Source organism: Dermacentor albipictus, chromosome 7 (assembly GCF_038994185.2).
Source record: "Dermacentor albipictus isolate Rhodes 1998 colony chromosome 7, USDA_Dalb.pri_finalv2, whole genome shotgun sequence".
NCBI lineage: Eukaryota > Metazoa > Arthropoda > Arachnida > Ixodida > Ixodidae > Dermacentor > Dermacentor albipictus.
Genome location: NC_091827.1, coordinates 25,571,419 through 25,592,247, shown reverse-complemented (window position 1 = coordinate 25,592,247; position 20,829 = coordinate 25,571,419). Strand labels below are relative to the sequence as shown.

At 49.0% G+C, this 20,829-nt stretch overlaps 1 long non-coding RNA gene across 1 annotated transcript in view; it reads left to right on the top strand.

Moving 5' to 3' along the window:
• Positions 1-444: 444 nt before the first annotated feature.
• The window catches only part of LOC139047357 (uncharacterized), an 85,729-nt gene continuing 65,344 nt past the window's right edge, over positions 445-20,829 (top strand). The window contains exon 1 of the long non-coding RNA XR_011507116.1: positions 445-660. This is a non-coding gene — a long non-coding RNA (uncharacterized lncRNA). The remainder of the gene's footprint in view (positions 661-20,829) is intronic.

Sequence of the window (20,829 nt, the reverse complement as noted above, 5' to 3'; positions counted from 1 at the left end):
ATTGTTTACCCTCATGATATAACACCGCGGTAATAATAAATTCTGCTGTTGAAGGTGGTTGGGGCTCTGAACTTCGGCCAACTGAGGTTCTTTTTCGCGACAGTAAAGGCAAATACTGACTCGACGTGGACTGTTTATATACCATTCGAGAAACCTCGCAACGCTTGTGTCGCACCGAGAAAGGACCTGATTTACTAGGAAGTCGCATCTGAAGGGCCTGAGTCCCTCTGTCGCAATTCAAATCCCCCGCCACCCAACTGGGGAGCGGTGGCATTGCAACCGCCATCATCGCGCTTTGCAGCCGTCGGTGAGTAAAATGGCGCCCGACAGTCGGCGGTGCGGCGTTTTGGACAATAAATAATAGAGGGGCTTTATTGCACAAAACGCAAACGCCCGACCATAAAGAAGTCGAGACACGACAAAGCATCGAATTCGCCGCTGCACTCGTTTTTGGTCAAGTGGCGTGGACTATTCCGGCATCCCGAAACATCACATGGAAGTGGAATTCTTTGCTACTTGCTGTTTGCGCGAGTTTCGCGACCCAGCAGAACCAGCGCAGCGCTACGCGATTACTAAACTGCCGAAATGCGAAAGCGCGGGGAGCTCAGAGTCGAGGGAAAACGAAACCTTTCGACCGCCAGCGTCGTTGTCAAGGGTAGGGTAAGTCAGTTATTTCTTCTAAAAAGGAAAGAGAACTGGAAAAGCAGCATTTTCTTTCGTCCCATAGTGCAATACAACAATGTTTTTATAACGAGCGATTGATTACGAGTGGCATAGTTTGAATGAAGAGTGCTGCCGTCATCGGGCAAGTACATGAATGTCCCGGGGAGTCCCTAATTGTGTCCTGCATGTAGCTCAATTTCTCGATTACTGAGGCCCTGTTCGCGATAATATTTACCCCCTCTAGAGATTATCGAGCACTAATCTATCGCTTTGGCTTGACTTAATATTTGCCTTTAGTGTCCCTTTAACGAGCGCCCGAAGCACGAACGCTTTTTATGCATTCCGACACCCGCGTGATAACAGAAATAAAACCTGCGATCCTACTATTATAGGCTTGCTCATCACAAAACACCACAGCCATGGAGCCACCACGACCAGTGGGTCTCACTCTTGCTTCAACCAACCACTTATTCCCCTATTCCAATCGAAATGACATGCATGTAGCACTCAGATCCTGCGTAGCCTTCAACGTACATATAATATATATTTGAATATATATTAAAATGGTGTGTTCCTCGTATCCCTTGTTAAGGGACCAGGCACACCACTTGAATGATAGGAAGGTAAATAAAGAATAATACCAAACGATGGCTTCTCTTTCCTGCTTTATTCTACATTCCACGGGGTGCTTACCAATCGAAGCGCTCGAATGAAGCTTAGCTCCACAGCTAAGGCGCAGAATCCGATTTCATCTGGGTCTTACAAAGGGTTGTAATGACCTCATTTACGCCCACCAAGGGGGGCCAAGTGGATTTAACCGGGGCTGGCGAGTTTCACGGTTCCTGTTTTATTCGCTGTCGTAACTTGAAGGAGTACGTATCGTTATCTCCTCGTGATAGGGTTAACGGGAGGCAAGATGCGCTCAAGGGCTTAGCTTTAACGCCGGCCATGAATTTGACTTATGCGCAAAAGCGCTTAGAGCAGTCAGCGGGTCAGAAACTTCATCCATATAACGTTCGCTTCAACGCCACCTAACTTCCTTTTTACGTTTGGCGACGTGATTTATCTTTCGTTCGCTTCCTTTTGTGTTCCGACTGCTTCACACAATATGCTTGCTTCCCAAGTCAGCAATCTGTCACGGGCTCTCTTTTGCTGTTCAGCTCTTCTTCTTAGCCGGCGGAGACAAATCATTGCATCAGTATGCGTAGAGTCTTGTGAATGAGTGGTGAGCAACAGACGCTGGCTATAGAGAACAGTAAAATTACTTTGCGCTCATAAAATGTCCTTGACATTGTCTACAAAAAATATGTACACTTTTTCGGTGATTTCAACTAATTGCATGCATAGAGTGCGTGGATCTATGACCCTACGCTTTTTTGTTTACTAATGTCTGTAGACGGCGTCATAACAATTCCTTGTTAATGCGTTCAGCTTTAGTGCGTCTGTGCGTCTGTGCGTTTGTGTGCATATAGTTTGAGTTTTTTTTTCGTCATTCTACAGGCCGTTTTCATCACCACAAACCTTGTGTAGCGTGCCCTTCCACCAGTCAGCCACACAGCCGTACTTTTTCGTTAATGTAAACGCGCTTATCATTTGGGATTCTACGGACTGCAACAGACAAGAGCACACAGGCATACAAATAGTGGCAGTTTCGTCCGAAGGGACGAAACCATTGCCAGCGATAACATTCGACCATTGCCAGCGATAACCAGGTGTAGGAATGCACTTTTCACCGCAAGGTTTGGGAACTTATATATCGAAACTGTTGTCATCCTGAGAGTTCGTTCCAAGTTGATCCACCTTGCGAAGTTCACTGCTAGAATTTGTAAATCACATTATTGGTCATAAGCTAATTATCCATAAAATTATTTAGTGAATTCTTGTGAACGGTGCAATCTTACATTTCAATTTTGGAGGCAATTAGTGCCCGCCCCTTCGAGCAGATCGGCTCATGAACTAAAATTGAGCTATCTGCCACAATCAACCTATATATATATATATATATATATATATATATATATATATATATATATATATATATATATATATATATATATATATATATATATATATATATATATATATATATATATATATATATATATATATATATATATATATAATAAAATATGAAGGGGGCATCACCATGACTCCACTGGCATGTATTTGCTTTGAGTGGTGTCCATGTAGTTTCTATAGCAATAAATTATTTTTAGAGAAGACTAACAATTCCATGTCTGTCTGTTCTTGACTACTGCGATACATCGATGTCAAAATATGATATTTGCTGATTTTGCAGAGACAGAAAATAAGCGTGAAAATAAATCAAAACGGCTATCTTTGTTTGCTACTCGTTGGGGGATTAGTTTAAGGTAGTTGTTACACTCTTGAACAGCAATATCAGCAACCTGTCATATACGGCTTTCTGGTAAGCCAGGGTTTCTCTTGGAAGGATCCAGTCATTTAAAGTAACGACTGAGGGTAACCATTAAGTAACGACTCAGCCATGTCGCAAGTGTGACAGGCTGATTCCAGTCACTTGTCCAAACGTTGGTCGCTGAACGCAGGCGTGACTGCCACGCCAGTGCTTATAGGCGGCGGAGTACCACACGTCCCCGACATAGAAACCTAGGAAGGAGGAGATTACGGCCTTGGGGTAGAAGCGCTTGCAGAGCAAGCTTCTTGGGCCGTCCGAACTGGAGGTGGAGATTTGACAACACCGACATCATTTGTCGATCGGACTCCAAGAAAACACTACGGGTGCTTGGCTGGCTGAAGGACTGGTACGGCATACGCCAGACGCTGGGTTTGAAATGTAGAACAGACAACCATATGCGAGTCTCTGAACTGCAAAAGACGGGAGCAAGTAAACATAGAAATGCGAACGGCTTTTAGTAAATACGTATCTCCCTAAGGTCGCACGTCTATCAATAATGAAATGGGGGCGAGAAATTGTAATTGAAAAGAGATGCCCAATAAAGAAATAAACGAAGAAAGGGACGATTGTCTCAGTCTTCAGAAGAAAAAGTTTCAGAAAAGTACTGCGTGTCATTGTGGCAACTATATGAAGATTGAACAAACCTTGTGCGGCATCTTTACTCAGCACTGAAGGAAAGTGCGCCAGAAACCTTACCGAGGTTATTTCATAAGGACAATTGCACGCACACATTCTCGGAAGCGATCTATAATCCGCAAATCCATCGGGCTATCACTCGCGCAAATAATCTCTGTCCCCTTCAACAAGCGCACCAAACACTCCTAATGCCCGTCAAAAAACAGAATGTATTTATAGGATGAAGAGAACCAACGGTGAAGTCTGAAATATCTGGTCTTCGTGCTACGTATGCTCCTGCAGATGAAGCTCGAAACCCACCTCGCGAGCGAGCTCAATTAGGCTACTCAAATATCGGCCTTGACAAAAAAGAAAAAAAAAAGGAAATGAATGTACCTTCGTTTTGCTGCTTCTGCAAACGTATCCATAGTCGGCCGCCCCTCAGTTTGTTTGACACTTAGGATTCACGTCAGTTTTTATGGGAACGGTTTGCAGAATGAACAAATAAATGAAAACTGCAATATTTGTGAAGAGCGACAATTTTTGAACCCTGCTGAGCGCACGGCGACGAAGAGGAGATGAGCTGAGTACAATTCTCTATATCGCAATTAGCTTTTAACGAACGTTATTAGGCGTGATTTACGCAGGAAAGGTTTTTCTTTCTGCTAAGCTTGTTCTAGTTTCTTGCACATCGCTCAGCCAAGTTATACAAGCCGATGAATCAACTAAAAGCTGGCCTAACTGAACGGTAATATGTCTGTTTTTAATGTTTCAACTAGTAAGCTTCAATATGTTTGTCACCCGCCGTAGTTGCTAAGTGGCTATGGTATTGAGTTGCTGAGCACGAGGTCACGGGATCGAATCGCGGCCACGGCGGCCGCATTTAGATGGGGGCGAAATGCGAAAACACCCGTGTACTTAGATTTAGGTGCACGTTAAAGAACCCCAGGTGGTCGAAATTTCCGGAGTCCCCCACTACGGCATGCCTCATAATGAGAAAATGGTTTTGGCACGTAAAACCCTATATTTGTCTCAATTTATCGAAACAGGAAAGCTCATACTTGAGATGCTGCGTCAAAGGCAGACAAGGACGCAAAAGCGTCGACCCGCATGTGTCCATATCTCTCTCGTCCTTGCCTGTCTTTGACGCTGCATATTTTCTTAAGCAGTATGAACCAACTCCCCCAACAAGTTTTACTGAGAAAGTTTACTTCCCTACACCACCCCAAATATTTTATACGTTTTCCAGTTTGTAATATTGATCCCACTGTCATTTGCATTCGTGGATTATGGCGACTAGCAATTCGCTGTGCAAACAGGAGCTCTCTGCGCCAGTCAACCGTAGACTGGGATTTAAAAAGACACAGCAATGCACTTAAGCTTGGCGTGCGCCGATGTTCTACAACCACGAAAAGTATTGTGGAAAAACACACTGCGCCCAGAGCGGCACTCGATGCTGAATTGGCTCTATTCTGTCGCTGCTTATAATGTGAGCACTGGCGTTCGCTCGGCAGATTATTTTTCACGTGGCGGCAAAACCGCAGACAAGCCCACTTCGAGCCGACCAAAGGTTGCTCCAAACAAGAACTACTATGCTGGCCTCGCGGATCGCACTTGACGGGATCAAAGCGTCCGCTGTCCAGCTAGATAACGGGTCGAACGCAATTGAACATTTAAAACAAACTTTAATTACACTGAGAAGGTCAAAAAAGCAAGTTAAAAATACACAAAAACGTTCAGTTTTAGCCCCGTAAAAAAGTGGTCCGGTCTCTAGGGCTGGTGGGGCGAGTCTGCCCGTCCCGCGCTTTTCCAACTGTGATTTCCATCCCCGTCGCCGCCCCCAGGCACGGGAAACAACAGCCGACCACCCCGAAGCGTCGTCACTGGGGTTCTTTCAGGAACCGAACGGAGGGAGCGGGGTCCTTTCTCTCGCGCACAGCTTGGAGTCCGCGGGGGGCCAGTGAAAGAGAAAGCCATAAAAGTAAGGGAGGCCCGCTTCCCTCTTGAAAGAAAAGTCTGGCCGTGCATTCGCGACGCGCACAGAACACTCCCCGTCTGGTGTCTTCCGTTGTTAAGACGCCACCACTATACCACGGTCACAGCAAACGCACAACTTCTGTTGTTGGCCGGAAGAATGTTTTCACAACCCCGTCTTTGGCTGTTTTCAGCTCGACCTTGCGCACCCTTCCATCTGCGCTGGGCAGGCTTCGTGTAATCACTCCGACGGGCCAGTCGTTGCGGGTTGCTTCTTTATCCCTGAGTAGAACGACGTCGCCTTCTTTGAGGTCGGGTTTTGTTGCTTGCCATTTTCGGCATTGTTGCAAAGTAGTGACATACGTTGTGCGCCAGCGCTTCCAGAACTCGTCAGCCAGGTTTTGCACGAGACGCCAATGCCGTTTGTAGAGGTTGCTTGTATCTAACTGCCCAGTTGTTACAGATGCGCTTCCGTGTTTTTGGGTTAAGAGTGTCGCCGGAGTTAGGATTGTGGGATCTTCGGGGTCAGACGAAGTAGGAGTTATGGGCCTGGCATTAATGATGGCCGCAACTTCTGCCAAAAAGGTTGCAAGAATGTCATGCGTGAGTCGTTGATGACGTGACTGCATGAGCATTGAGTCAAGAATGCGACGTGCAATGCCTATCATCCGCTCCCACGCACCGCCCATATGGGACGCGTGCGGTGGATTGAATATCCATTTGCAGCCGTTTCCGCTGAGGAACTTGCCTATTTGTGAGCGATGAATGCCCTCTGCGCTGATTCCAAGTTCTCGGCAAGCTCCGATAAAATTGGTCCCGCAGTCAGAGCGTATTAGCTTGACGGGCCCTCGCACTGCTAGGAACCTTCGGAAAGCATTAATGAAACTCGACGTATCCATTGATTCGATCAGCTCAATGTGCACTGCGCGAATGCTTAAGCAGGTGAACATGACTGCCCAGCGCTTGCTGTTTGCAACACCACCTCTCGTTCGGCGAGAGACAATCATCCAGGGACCGAAAACATCAATTCCAACATTCGTGAAAGGAGGATCTGTGCTGATTCGGTCTGCCGGAAGGTCAGCCATCTTCTGGTCGTGAAAGCGCCCTCGCAGCTTCTTGCATGAAATGCATGCTTGCAGCACAGATGAGATGCACCCTTTACCTCCGACGATCCAATACCCAGCAGCTCGTACGGCTCCTTCTGTGAAGTGTCGGCCCTGGTGTTGCACGCATTCATGGTGGTGGCGCACGAGAAGCTTCGCCACATGGTGCCGACCCGGCAATAAGAGAGGGTGTTTTTCATCGTCTGGAAGGTCGCTTCTGTTCAAGCGGCCGCCGACGCGGATCAAGCCGTTGGCGTCTAAGAACGGGTCAAGCCTTCGAAGCGAGCTTGTCTTGTGAACCTGCTCTCCTCTCTGGATACAGCATATCTCTTCATAAAATGCGTCCTGCTGTACTGCGCGAATGATGACGAGCCTGGCTTTGGAGAGCGCCTCAACGGGAGCTACCTCTCCTTGTGATGCGTTCTTTGCGCGATGGGCAACCTGGATCAGACTTGCTACAGCACGAGTGAGAGATTTCCAGTTCGAGAGTCTATGAAAGCGTTCAGCTCCGAGTCGCTGTCGTCTGTTCACCTCCGTCGCCAGAGTGCAGACTTCAGGGCGTATTTCTTTGTCTTCATGAGGATTTAAGAGGATGAAGCTCGACGACCGTGCTTCCTCTTCTCGTCGTGAGAGAAAATCAGGTCCGGACAACCAGTTCGTGCTTTTAAGCTGTGCTGCTGGAATCGTTCTAGTGGCGTGGTCTGCTGGATTTTCGTCTGTGTGAACGTATTTCCATTGTTCAGGTTGCGTGCTGCTACGTATCCGCTGCACCCTGTTGGCCACATACACGTAGAACCTTCTTGTTTCGTTGTATATGTAACCCAAGACCACTTTGCTATCCGTGTAGAACGTGACCGAGTTCGGCTGGAAGTCCAATTCTCGTAGTATAGAATCGGTCATCTCTACAGCAAGCACTGCTGCACACAACTCAAGCCTGGGGATGGTGTGTTCTGGTTGTGGAGCAAGCTTGGCCTTTCCCATCACAAATCCGACGTGTCTGTTTCCTTGCTTGTCAGTCACGCGTAGGTATGCCACAGCTGCGACCGCCCTTGTGGACGCGTCTGAAAATACATGAATGTCCCTGCTTTCGGCTTCAAGCGTCGAGACTGGCGCATACGTTCTTCGCACGTGAAGGTGCTGTAGTGTCTGGAGAGAGTTCTTCCACTCGTCCCATCTCTGCCTTTTCTCGTCCGATAGCGGCGTGTCCCAGTCATAACCCTTCGTCACGAGGTCACGGAGAAGGTACTTGCCTTGAACCGTTATTGGAGCCACAAACCCTAGTGGATCGTAAAGGCTGTTGACGGTCGACAGCACTCCTCGCCGCGTATATGGCCTGTCCTGACGAGGAGCCCTGAAGACGAAGCTGTCGTCGCCTATGTCCCACAGTAAACCGAGACTTCTTTGCGTAAGCAACGCGTCTGTGCCGAAGTCGAGGTTCTTCAGTCCCTGGGCGTGGTCCTCTCGAGGAAATGCATTCAGCACATTCTGCCTATTCGAAGCTATCTTGTGCAGCCTTATGTTAGCCGTTGCAAGCATTTTCTGTGTTCTTTGCAGCAGACTAATGGAATCTTCTTCGCTCGGAAGAGACTTAAGTGCATCATCGACGTAGAAATCTCTTTCAACGAACTTCCTGGCATCTTCACCAAATCGTGGGGCAGCTTGTTGGGCAGTCCGTCGAAGGCCATACGTTGAAACAGCTGGCGATGGGCTGTTGCCGAAAACGTGAACCTTCATTCGGCACTCTATGATTTCTCTGGAGATATCATTGCCCTTAAACCAGAGGAACCTCAGGTAGTTCTGATGGTCCTCGCGAACCATGAAACTGTAGAACATTTGCTGGACGTCCGCTGTAACCGCAACTGGTTCTTGCCGGAAGCGTATCAAAATCCCCACAAGGTTATTCGTCAGGTCAGGGCCGGTCAGGAGAACGTTGTTCAGAGATACCCCTTCATACTGAGCGCTGGAGTCAAATACGACTCGGATTTGATCAGGCTTCTGGGGGTGGTGAACTCCGAATATGGGCAGATACCAACATTCTTCGTCCACGTGAAGTGGTGGAGCTTCCTCCGCATGACCCCTAATGAAGAGCTCGTTCATGAAGTTCACGAAACGTTCCCTTGTTTCAGGATTTTTTCGCAGGGTACGCCGTAGCGAGAGCAGACGAGACAGAGCTTGTTCTCTGTTGTTCGGAAGCCGACTTCTCGGTGTGCGAAAGGGTAGAGGGGCGACCCAATTGTTTAATTTGTCTTGGGTGAATTCACTATTCATTATCTTGAGGAATGTCTTGTCTTCCATGGAGAGAGCACGCTGGTTGTCAAGTTCTGTTGTCTCGAAAATATTCGGGGCCAGTGTGTCATCCAATGTTGCTGCCAATCGTAAATCTTTTGAGACCTTATCCGCAGAGTAGAGAATCGGTGCCTCCCTAACAAAAAAATGTCTTGGGCACGGCTCGAAAAGAGATGGTCGCCCACTGTCCAGCACATGGGTCTTGAACACGTTGACGCTGCCCGTTTTCCGCGTTCGACCAATGCAAACATCGCCGACAATGACCCATCCGAGGTCGAGCTTCTGAGCATACGGCGCGTCGTGGGGTCCGTTGATTGTCTGACGAACCTTGTGAGCTCTTAGGATGTCCCGGCCAAGGAGGAGCAGTATTCCAGCCTCCTCAAGAGGCGGAATGTGATTTGCTACTGACTTCAAGTGCGGGTAGTGCCTTGCAGCGTCAGGTGTCGGAATTTCCTCTCTGTTTTCTGGAATTGCCTTGCACTCGAGGAGAGGTGGAAGAGGAAACTTGACTTCGCCTGACATGCTCTGCACGAAAAAACCATGAGCGACTCTTCCAACCACTTCAGTACTGCCGGAGCAAGTGCGGAGCGTGTATTGCGTAGGCGTCCCCTTCACTCCGAAATCGTTGAGGAGTTCTGGCCTAACCAACGAGCGATTACTCTGGTCGTCAAGAATCGCGTACGCTCTAACTGTCTTCTCAGGCTGAGTGTCATGGGTGACCTCTACGAGGCAGATTTTGGCACACGACTTTGTGATGTTGTCAGCGTTTGCCACTTCAGTACGCCTAGATGTGACTCTTCTTTCTGAGTCATCTGTGGTACTGTCATCAGACCCACTAGCCCTTGACGGCTCTGAGGTTGGCGGTGCTGGGTGAAGCGCTGTGGGGTGGTCGGCGCTGTCGCATATGAGGCATCTCAGAACTGCCTGACATTGCCACTGCATGTGGTTCTTGGATGAGCAGCATCGTAGGCAGATCCCTTGCTTCTTTATGAAAGATTGCCGCTCTTCCAAGGTTTTCTCACGGAAGACGCGACACCTTTCCAAAGGGTGAGGTTTCTTGTGATATGGACACCACCTTTTAAAGTCCCTCGATTCCGGTTGCTGTTCGTTAGCAGTGGCATCTTGATTAATCTTGGCAAAAGCAGGATCCACTTCTGTTTTCCTCGCTGACACAGATGATCTTTGCCGCGTGGTCTTGGTAGCATTGTCTTGCTTCCTCTGATTGAATTCAGACGGCGCATTTTGTGCACGCAAGATGAAACTCGGGTCGTTCCTCATGCTGGCCTGATCTCTAACAAATTTGCAAAAGAAAGAAAAGGGTGGAAATGCACTGTCATGATCTTTTTTGTATTTCGACCCCACCGACATCCAATTTTCTTGAAGTCGAGATGGCAACTTCGAGACAATTTTGTTGACCCCTCTTGCGGTATCCAAATAGCCAAGACCGGCGAGATACGGGTCAGTTTTCGCAGCCTCGAGTTCTAGCAGGAGGTCGCCAAGTTCCTGGAGTCTGGTATTTTCCCGGTAAGCTATCTTCGGGAAGTCTTCCAGCCGCTTCAGTAGTGCATCCTCAATTGCCTCAGGGCACCCGAAGACGTCGTCGAGCCGTTTCCACACAACGTTTAAGCCCGTTGAAAAGTCATTCACGTGCACCGATTTCAATCTCCGAGCCTGATTTGACGATTCAGGGCCGAGCCATTTGATGAGAAGGTCCAGCTCTTCTTGGGCAGAAAGACCTAGATCTCTGACGACACCTTTGAACGATGATTTCCAAGCGCGAAAGTTCTCAGGTCGATCATCAAACTTGATAAGACCGCTTGAAACAAGGTCTTTGCGGCACAGGAATTTGAGGACATCGGCTAGCTCTGAGCTTGAACTGTTGTGTGTCGGGGCGTGCACAAGCGGCTGCGGACCAACTCGTAAGTTCATAAGACGACTCGTGGCTCCAGCATGCTTACAACCTGGGTTGTTAGGGGCAGCATCGTAGTCAGGTGGACGTTCATCAGCTCGCAGACACATCGAATTATTCGCAGCTGTGTTGGCCCTCGGCGACGTGCGAGCATTGTTTACGTCGTCGCTTGAGTTGGTAACGGCCTCCTCAGTAAACACGAGCGCAGAGTTGCGTAGGGCTTGCTGCTCATCGATATAACTCCTAGTCTGCAGCGTTCGGTCCACAGGAGGGAGCGTGCGCATGCGCTCCCCGCCATCCTGCTCCACGGCTGCCTCGAGCGCATTCGCCTGTGCGTTTGCAGCTGCCGCTTCTTTTTCATGCTGCAAAATATCCAATTCAGCCTCAATCCTTGCCCTCTCAATACGCATTGCGGCCTCTCTGCGACCAAACTCTGCTCTTGCCCGGACGGCTTCAGCTTGCGCGCGTGCTTGTACGGCGGCTAGGCTGATTGTTGACGAGCCCGATCGTCGTGACCTCGAAGAAACGCTTGAGTGGGCCGTGTTAGATATGGAGCTGTTTCCTGCGATTACTTCGAGTTCCCCAGACCACATCGGATTGCAGCACAGCTAATTGAGGAATGCAGAAGCAGGAAAGTGCATTCCAGAGAAGCGGCCGAGCAAACAAGTTTAAGGCAACAAGTTCACGTGCCAACAAGTTCGTGCGTCGCCGGGATTAGAAGGGGGCCTCGTACAATGGAGCTCAATCGTCCCCCTTCGGCTTTGAAGAAGGCATCTGCTACCGCTGCGGAGCCGAGCCACCGGGTGCAGGTGGGCCCTTGTGCAATGAAGCATGAGCGCCCCCCCTCCTTCTCCAGCCTAGAAGAAGTGGATTGCCAGTCTGCGAGGCAAGACCGCAGAGAGCCGCCAGGTGCGACACCGCGACACGGGCGCCTACCATTGGCTGAAAGTGGCGTCATCGGAGCGGACTCTCCCATTGGTGAAACATGACGTGACTTACAGTGCTCGAAGGGTTTATAAGAAGCCTTCCAGAGAGACCTGAGGATTCTGGGACAGTCCCTGATTCCCTGATTCACCTCTCTCGAACTTCTTGCCGCGGGCCGCAGCGTCCGAGTTGCTGCCGGCCCGTAATGTCGGTACGAATGTTACTTGTCGCTCACCTCCCTGTACATAATGTAGAATAAACCCTCCCAAGTTTGTGGTTTTTCATCCCGAAGTCCCGTCCTACAACCCCTACATCTGGTTGGCAGCGGTAGGATCGCCTCCGAATGCATCAGCTGGTGGCAGCGCTACGGATAAACCTTCGTCGAGAGAGATCCTAAGGAACCGGGAAGAGCGAAGAAGAGAGAGCCTTCGTCGAAAGAGGTCCGAAGAGACTGGGAGTATCGAAGAAGGAGCGAGCCTTCGACCCAGGGAGTCCGGAAGGAACCGGGAACAGCGGACAAATGAACCGGATGGCAGGGTGCTGCAACCGTAAGTGAGCGCGTGGTTTTTTTCCTTATGATTCGCCAGACTCAAAGGTTGTGTGTTCAATTTTGATAGTTCTGGGAATCGGGAGTTTGATGCACTGTGTATTTGCACAAATTAATTAAGGAAAACAGTTTTAACCACCTGTCGGGGCAGCTGCCATGGATCTTAGAAGGTTGACGAGGTTAGACTTGTTGTTGGTGTGCGACGATTTGGGAGTTGAGGCGGACGAACGGATGGAAACGCCAGCTATCATAAAGGCGATTAATGATAGTGGCAATGATGACAAAAGCATTACGCTTGCTTGGGAGGTGATACAGGAGCCACGGGAGCGTGTGCGTCGTGTACGTTTGCGAGAGCGTCGTGAGCTTAGGAGTGAGCGTCAGCGTGAAGAACGCGAGAATGAACGGAAGCAGGAGCTTCAAGAACTTACTCTTAGGTGTGAGCGTCACGGACGTGAGAATGATCGCGAACTTGAGCGTGAACAAAAGTATGAGAGAGAGAAGGCAGCACTGATCAAAGAGATACAGTATTGTGATCAGTTATTGGCACAGAGACAACGGCTGTCTGAGAATTCTGTAGGTAGTACAGAGCGAAAGAATGAGGCAGCATCGAGCGGATTTTCGCCAGAAGCCGACGAGAAGAGTAGTGCCTGTGAGATTGGCTGCCGATTCATAAGTGAAGGGAAAAGGCTAGCTGCTAACGATGCCTCAGTGGCAACAGAGGCCGTTAAAGGCCGTAGTGAGAGCGACGAGGTGCTGTGCCAACAGATGACTGTAAAGACAGCTAGGCCAGCTGCGAACAAATTGGCACAGTTACCGCGTGTGTGCGTCGCTGGTAATGTTAGCGAGGTTGCTAGCGAAGAGAAGGGCACTTCTGACCCGACAGAAGCGAGCACCAATGTAGAGCCAGATCTGCGTGCAGAAGTGAAGTGCGAACTGGACGATGCAGTTGAGAGTAGTTCTCGGGATGGCGAGCTCCGTAGTCCACGAGAGAACAACTGCATTGTTCAGGGATCGGTGCGGCTCTCCGCCAGTCTAGATAGCCTAGAGAGGGATGGTTCAGTTATTAATCATTCGGACTGTGCGCGTGAGACAGCGATCGATACCGACGGGCTGTGTGCCGATGCACAGCGTGAGCTGGGCAATGTAGTAGAGGGCAGTTCGCAAGAGTGCGAGTTGTCTTACTCGAGTAAAGCCTGCTGCATTGTGCCAGAGTTGGTTGAGCTGTCCGCCAGTCGAGGCAGAGTGAGAGTTGATTTAAGTGAGAATCACTCAGACTGTGCGGGTAAGAGACCGATCCGGGCCGACGAAACGTGTACCGGCCAGCACGAGGCACGAGAAGGCGACATGAAGGCGAGTGCAAAGAGAAAGCGCCGTAAAAAGAAGCGCGGTAAAGACCGAAAGTCGGTAACTAATGAGGCGCCGCCAAAGATGGCGAGAAACCCAAAAGGGCAGGGCGCGAGGAAGAAGGTGCGGTCGTCTAGGACGATGTTGACGCATCCTAAACGTTCGAGCCACAGGTCAAAGGGGGACCGCGAAGAATGTTCTGCACGGACGCGGACAAAGGGCACGAGGCAGTTAAGCTCCTCGTCGTTCCGTAGTTCTTTTCACAGCTCAGCGTGCAGTTCGAAGAAACGCAAGGTGGCAGGACGAGGCCAGGTGGGGAGTGGCGACGCGGTCAGTCGAGTTCGTGTTGAAAGCGGGGCGCCGGGACGCAAATTGGCAGGAGACCGTAACGTCTTGGGGGAGCTGATAGTGAATCAGCCCTTTTGTTGTCTCTCGGCAGCCAGAGTAGCTTTGAAACTTCGCCCACCGCGGGTCAGGCTGAAAGTATGAGTCAGTCGTAAGCAATCGGGAACGGGAGGCCAAGAGCGCTTCCGTAGAAATGCAGTGTTTGTTTTTTATTTTTGAGCATCGGAAAATTTCGCGATTTGAGACTAGAGTTTCTTTCAATGTGTAAGGTTTGAGCTTTGTTTATGTTTTGGTTTGAGAAAGCTCTGAGATTTGAAAGATACGTTTTGAGTAAACATGTAGTCTCGCGAGATGCTCATTAATAAGTAGATAGGCTTTCTTTGTATGCGTGTGTGAGTAACCTGAAGGTCAAGGTTATCGTCGAAAGGCCTATGGTAACGCGCGTGTGTGTTATTTAACCTTCTTTCTTTTTAAGTGTTTTTGAATTTTGTAAGGTTAAGCGCGTAGGTTTTTAGTAAGTGCATGATTTGCACGGAGAAGCGTTCTTAGTTCCATTAGCGCGTGTCCTGTGTGGACGGAAGGAAGCAGACTTTATGACTGGGTTGCTCGTGTGTTGAGGGCAGCCGTATTCTGGCTTGTCTTATAAGTACGCGTGGAACGAGTTAGTACAAGACGCATTATTTTAAGGGTTCTGCGGAGTGTGTAAGTCCCGCAAGTTTAATTGTTCGTTTATGTCACGTGTCCTGTAGGACTTTCAGGGAAGAAACGTGAGTAAGCGTAAATGAAAAGTTTGCCTACAACGCAAGTACGCGTTTTGTTTAGTGACCACAAGGCTAGTGCGCTTGTGATTACGTGCTTGTGAGGTTGACCAGTTTGTTCAGTGGCATCAATACGTGCGATAAGTACGCCACTGCGATAGATTGGAAACATGCTGTTCGTGTAGTTAGGCCACTTAAGTTATGGTCGGCTGTTTTCATTTGTTGTTTGCATCGTCAACGACCCTTTTGTTTTGCAACAACAATAATAGTCTGGTCTTGTGGGCAATCGAGGAGAAATGGATAGCTGTTTGGAAGGGTGGTTGGAACTGTTTTGTCAAAATTGGGGAACGAAAAGATCAGGGTTGATTTTGACTCAGTAATAGCCTGGCGAGTCAGGGGTGAAGAGCCTGCGCTTACGCGTGGTGCAGCGCTGTGTTGTTTGGTTTGTTTGACGTATGTTCTCCAGGGCCCAGGATCCCGAGGGTTGTCAAACGAGGCTCGACCCCAGTACCCTGCAGCTTCTTTCAGCGTTCCTCATGGCCAGCGAATTGAGTTCACCGGCCATTCAGAACAACCGGGGCGAGGACGAGCTGTTAGATATGGAGCTGTTTCCTGCGATTACTTCGAGTTCCCCAGACCACATCGGATTGCAGCACAGCTAATTGAGGAATGCAGAAGCAGGAAAGTGCATTCCAGAGAAGCGGCCGAGCAAACAAGTTTAAGGCAACAAGTTCACGTGCCAACAAGTTCGTGCGTCGCCGGGATTAGAAGGGGGCCTCGTACAATGGAGCTCAATCGTCCCCCTTCGGCTTTGAAGAAGGCATCTGCTACCGCTGCGGAGCCGAGCCACCGGGTGCAGGTGGGCCCTTGTGCAATGAAGCATGAGCGCCCCCCCTCCTTCTCCAGCCTAGAAGAAGTGGATTGCCAGTCTGCGAGGCAAGACCGCAGAGAGCCGCCAGGTGCGACACCGCGACACGGGCGCCTACCATTGGCTGAAAGTGGCGTCATCGGAGCGGACTCTCCCATTGGTGAAACATGACGTGACTTACAGTGCTCGAAGGGTTTATAAGAAGCCTTCCAGAGAGACCTGAGGATTCTGGGACAGTCCCTGATTCCCTGATTCACCTCTCTCGAACTTCTTGCCGCGGGCCGCAGCGTCCGAGTTGCTGCCGGCCCGTAATGTCGGTACGAATGTTACTTGTCGCTCACCTCCCTGTACATAATGTAGAATAAATCCTCCCAAGTTTTTGGGTTTTCATTCCGCGGAGCCCGTACTCCAACCCCTACAGCCGATAGAGAGTGCTGCGACGTTACCTCTTGTAAGCGGTCGCGTTCTCGTAGTGTAGCCTCACGTAATTTGTCGCTTACAGTCACATAACGATCTGCGTCGATTGCTTTTTGAAGTTCTAATTCCTGCTGGGTTTCAGATCTGCTCGTTTTGGCGAGGAAGGTAGAGTATCTGGCTGCGACGTGTTCGTAGCGCTCATAGCTTGCGCGAAGCTGCGTTGCGGCGTTGTTAACGTCTTCCTCTTTTGCACATGACACTTTGAAAATAGCTGTCTCCACGTTCTTCCAGGCAGCGTCTATTCTCCGGCAGTGCTCTTCGCGGCTCGTTTCATACGTTTCTTTAGCTTTCATGGAAAACGTAGTTGCTCTTTGTGGTCGAATATTTGCCGTGGAAGCTTCATGCTCTGCTGTCATAATTTGAGACGTTTCGGGCGTCAGCTTGTCCTGATCCATTTTGGCGTGCGTGCTTCACGACGTATCTCACTCAAAGCGGACGTATGCCGTGAAGCCTGCTAAGCTGCGCGATGAAATTTGAAACGAGCCCACCTTGTCGTTGCCCTGTGTGCCGTCAGCTGCTCAACTTGTAGGCGATGCCGTGTCCTTGTAGTAGGCGGATGTCATGGTCAAACCGGAGGTCTTGCCGTGCGACGTATTCCACTGCAGCGGACGTTGAGTTGGCGGCCGATGGCAGTCGACTTCACTTTTTTACTATGCTGGCCTCGCGGATCGCACTTGACGGGATCAAAGCGTCCGCTGTCCAGCTAGATAACGGGTCGAACGCAATTGAACATTTAAAACAAACTTTAATTACACTGAGAAGGTCAAAAAAGCAAGTTAAAAATACACAAAAACGTTCAGTTTTAGCCCCGTAAAAAAGTGGTCCGGTCTCTAGGGCTGGTGGGGCGAGTCTGCCCGTCCCGCGCTTTTCCAACTGTGGTTTCCATCCCCGTCGCCGCCCCCAGGCACGGGAAACAACAGCCGACCACCCCGAAGCGTCGTCACTGTGTTTCTTTCAGGAACCGAACGGAGGGAGCGGGGTCCTTTCTCTCGCGCACAGCTTGGAGTCCGCGGGGGGCCAGTGAAAGAGAAAGCCATAAAAGTAAGGGAGGCCCGCTTCCCTCTTGAAAGAAAAGTCTGGCCGTGCATTCGCGACGCGCACAGAACAACTACTTTGGCTTCGGCTTCGAAGTGGAGCAGCTGGAGCATCCTTACTATATAATTTACCCTTTTTTGCTTCGTTTGCTGTTACTGTTGAGTGGTCGGGCGTGTAAGTTCCTTAATGGAAATGAACTGGCGGAGTACACTGCTTACCTGGTGAGAACTTCGGGAGGGAGTTTGGGAGTTGACATTAGAGGCGCTGTTTGTATAGCGGGATCAACTTTGTCCGCCCTCTCGTTTTCGATGTGGCGTGCCTACGATTGAAGAGGGGAAAAGCAGTGAAAAAAAAAAGAAAATAAAGGTTTGCGTGGCACGCTGTAGCATGCGTTCTCCTAATTTTCCGCTCTGGTATTCTGTGGCTCATAAGAGCTCAGTTGTGCGTTCACTTGTTTTGTCATGCTGACGTCCATAAGGAACTCGTTCATTGCCTGGCCGAGGTATGAGGGAACGTTTTAAGAAATAGTCTTTTTGTGTGTGTGTGTGTGTGTGTTAGCGTGTGTGTGTGTGTTAGTGTGTGTGTGTGTGTGTTGAAAGGAAATGTTTACTCACGTTTCCTGCGGAAATGTGGTCTATGGGACGGCGAGTGACAAAGATTACGAAAATAACATGAACTAGCTGGGGCAGCGCAAAGCGTTTTGTTTCTTACGATTTTAAGGAGACATACAACATCGACGCCAGCACTGTCAGTACTTCACATTTAAGTGCTAATAAGGAATTGACAAATGGCCTTTTCTAAACGCAATACCGCAATATCTTTTTTTCCCTTTGTTTCTCGTGTTGCTTTCTTTTTCTCGTATGGTTGTACGACATACACTGCTGTTTTGCCGCTGTTGCCGCTACCTGTAGGGCCCCAGGCCTCGTCAAGCTGCTCAATGAGCAGCTTTTCGTCTGGGGTCCATTTTTCCTTGAGGAAAATAAAAACTTATTCTGGAAAAAAAAGTGGCTTCCACACCAGTGGCAATTGCTAATTACTCAGATCAAGTTTACGTGTAACGTCGGCAGTCTCTCGTATGGCGACCATCATCCCAAAGTGGATCGACTTTTTTAAATTAAAACGAAAATGGCATTCTCTTCTGTTTTTTTTGGAAACGGCGTGTTGTTTTTAGGGCCCAGATATTTTGTTTAATGTTTCGGAGATATACAGCTTCTGAGAAGTAGTTATGCCCCAAGTTTAATATATGCAGCACGGGACCTAAAAAAACATGTCGCTTTTGTATAAACTATGTCTATTACGACACCTGAAGTGTGCAAGAGTATTAATTCATTGTATTGCGCGGGATCGCTGCACTGTTTGCGCATATTTCGCGATGTCATGTTCATAAAAGAACGCTGCATTTCAGAGCGGTGCATAAAAGATCAGTTTTGTTCACTCTGATCGTCCCGATTGGTGGCGTCCGCAATTGTCTTAAAGGATTTTAGATTACAGGAGCTGTAAATTTCCTCACTAGACGCCCTCTTGCCACGCGTGAGTTAAGTCCGAAGGACATAATAACTCGCTGTCTGGGAGTGGACTACAACGCTTTCATAACTGTAGACGGTTCGGGAAGAAGCTCTAATTGTAAGGGTTCTCTCATTTTGCTGCGACCGCAGTTAGGTTTCTGTAAGTTCCGTTTCGAGTTGTTCGTCCGTCCCGCCCCTTTCATCCTGTTACGCTTGCGATGACCGTTATTGTCATCGACAACCCACAATGCTGACTTTTCTTTCGTCATCAGGCCAGCTCGTCATCCCTATTTTCACCATATCCACAGCATGAAGAAAAACGGAACCTGTCCTGAACCACCTCCACTTGGACCTCAGCCCGTGCCAGTGAAGCTGTTTACAGCTGGGAGTCGAGCGGGCTAACGGTTGAGCTATCACGCAATAACGGTGCTGGGAATTTAGTGCCAGGCTTAGCGGTTCACACAGACTCTGCGAGCAGTGGCAGTTGGGCATGTATGTGGGAGGCCAGAGAGAGTGGCATAAGAAAGGGGAAAGACAGGGAGGTCAACCAGATGGAAAGATCCAGTTTGCGACCCTACGCTGGGGAGAGAGCGGAGGGAGTGGTAAAGTGATGACGAGTAAGTCTATTTCCAAGTACCTCGCAATCGTCCAAAGCATCCTATCGCACAAGCAAGCTTTCTTGCTGCGGTGATGGCACAAGTTACACACAATGTTAATGCGCTCAAAGCAAGCGGTAGAGTAGCTGGGCTTTGCGCGCGCAGTTCGTCTTGTTTTTCGGTTCAACGTCATGCAAGAGGATCCGTATCTAACATGAAGCAAATCCAGGAGGCCAGAACTACAAAATACTGTAGTGGGCAAGGGTTACATTAGATGCTTCGCTTAAAAAAATGTTCTTGCCAAGCTGGCGGGGCATTTGCTTTTCAATTTTTTTTTTGTTTTCATTCCCATGGTAACAGCGTCGGCGGTGCAAAGGAGGCGCACGGGACAATCATGATAACAAACCTCAGACATGGCACATACCGGCATGTATGTATGTGTAGAATATGGGATGCGCCGACAATAAGGTGGGTGATGGAGAACAATGTAGAAAGCAACGGCAACGTCAATGCAAACAGCGATGCCACCGGTGAAATGCCACGTACTTAACACAGCAGGTCACAAGATTGGCAGCCGCCAATCTCTCCGCATGGCAACACTTCAAATGTACAGAGGAATGTAAATTGCCCGCATCTGGGAGGTCGCACTGCATCATTTCGCTCTTGACATCAGTCGTCGTAGAATATTGGTCTCGGAGTTGATTAATCTCCAAGAGGGACCTCGAAAAGGAATCACAGAGACTGAAAAGCATGAAGCCTTCAGCACAACAACTGCATCCTCCCCTGTGTCATAAATGTTCATTTACATAAGAACTGAACTAAAAATGATGTACGGAGACTTCGCTTTTGAAGGTCATCTTAAATGCAGCGCCGCGTCACATTGGGCGAGTAGGTGCTTTAACGTTGTCCTACTCGATGATGAAAACGAAGAAATGCGACTCTCTTAAAAAACAGAAACACACGTGAACGTAATATTTAAAGATAATTAAAATTAGGTGCATCAAAAAGACAAAATTTTGAACTGGCTTGAAAAAAAGAAAGATTGGCATAAGCCTTTGACGAAAACGGCGAATAAAAGCTTCCATGAATCTATGCATATTCACTTAAATAAGTATCGTTTGTGCATAGACAAAGACGTCTGGGAGTTTTAAAGTGTGTCAGTGTGCGTAGTCTGAATTCCACAACATGCACTACTAGGCCATGTGCCCATGGAAGTTTATATATTTTATCATCGAAGAACACTCTATACAAGAACAAACCCTCCTGCAGAAGGTAAAAGGATCTAGGAGCAAAGCAAGGGTGACGACGACTACTGTGGCCATAAGACCTGAAGTAGTACCGTATATTCCCAGGGTCATTCACAACCTAAGGAAGGTGGCAGGCAGGTTTGGAGTCCCCCTTGTCTTTTCAGCCCCTTTAAGCTGGCGCGGCTCTGCCCCCGCA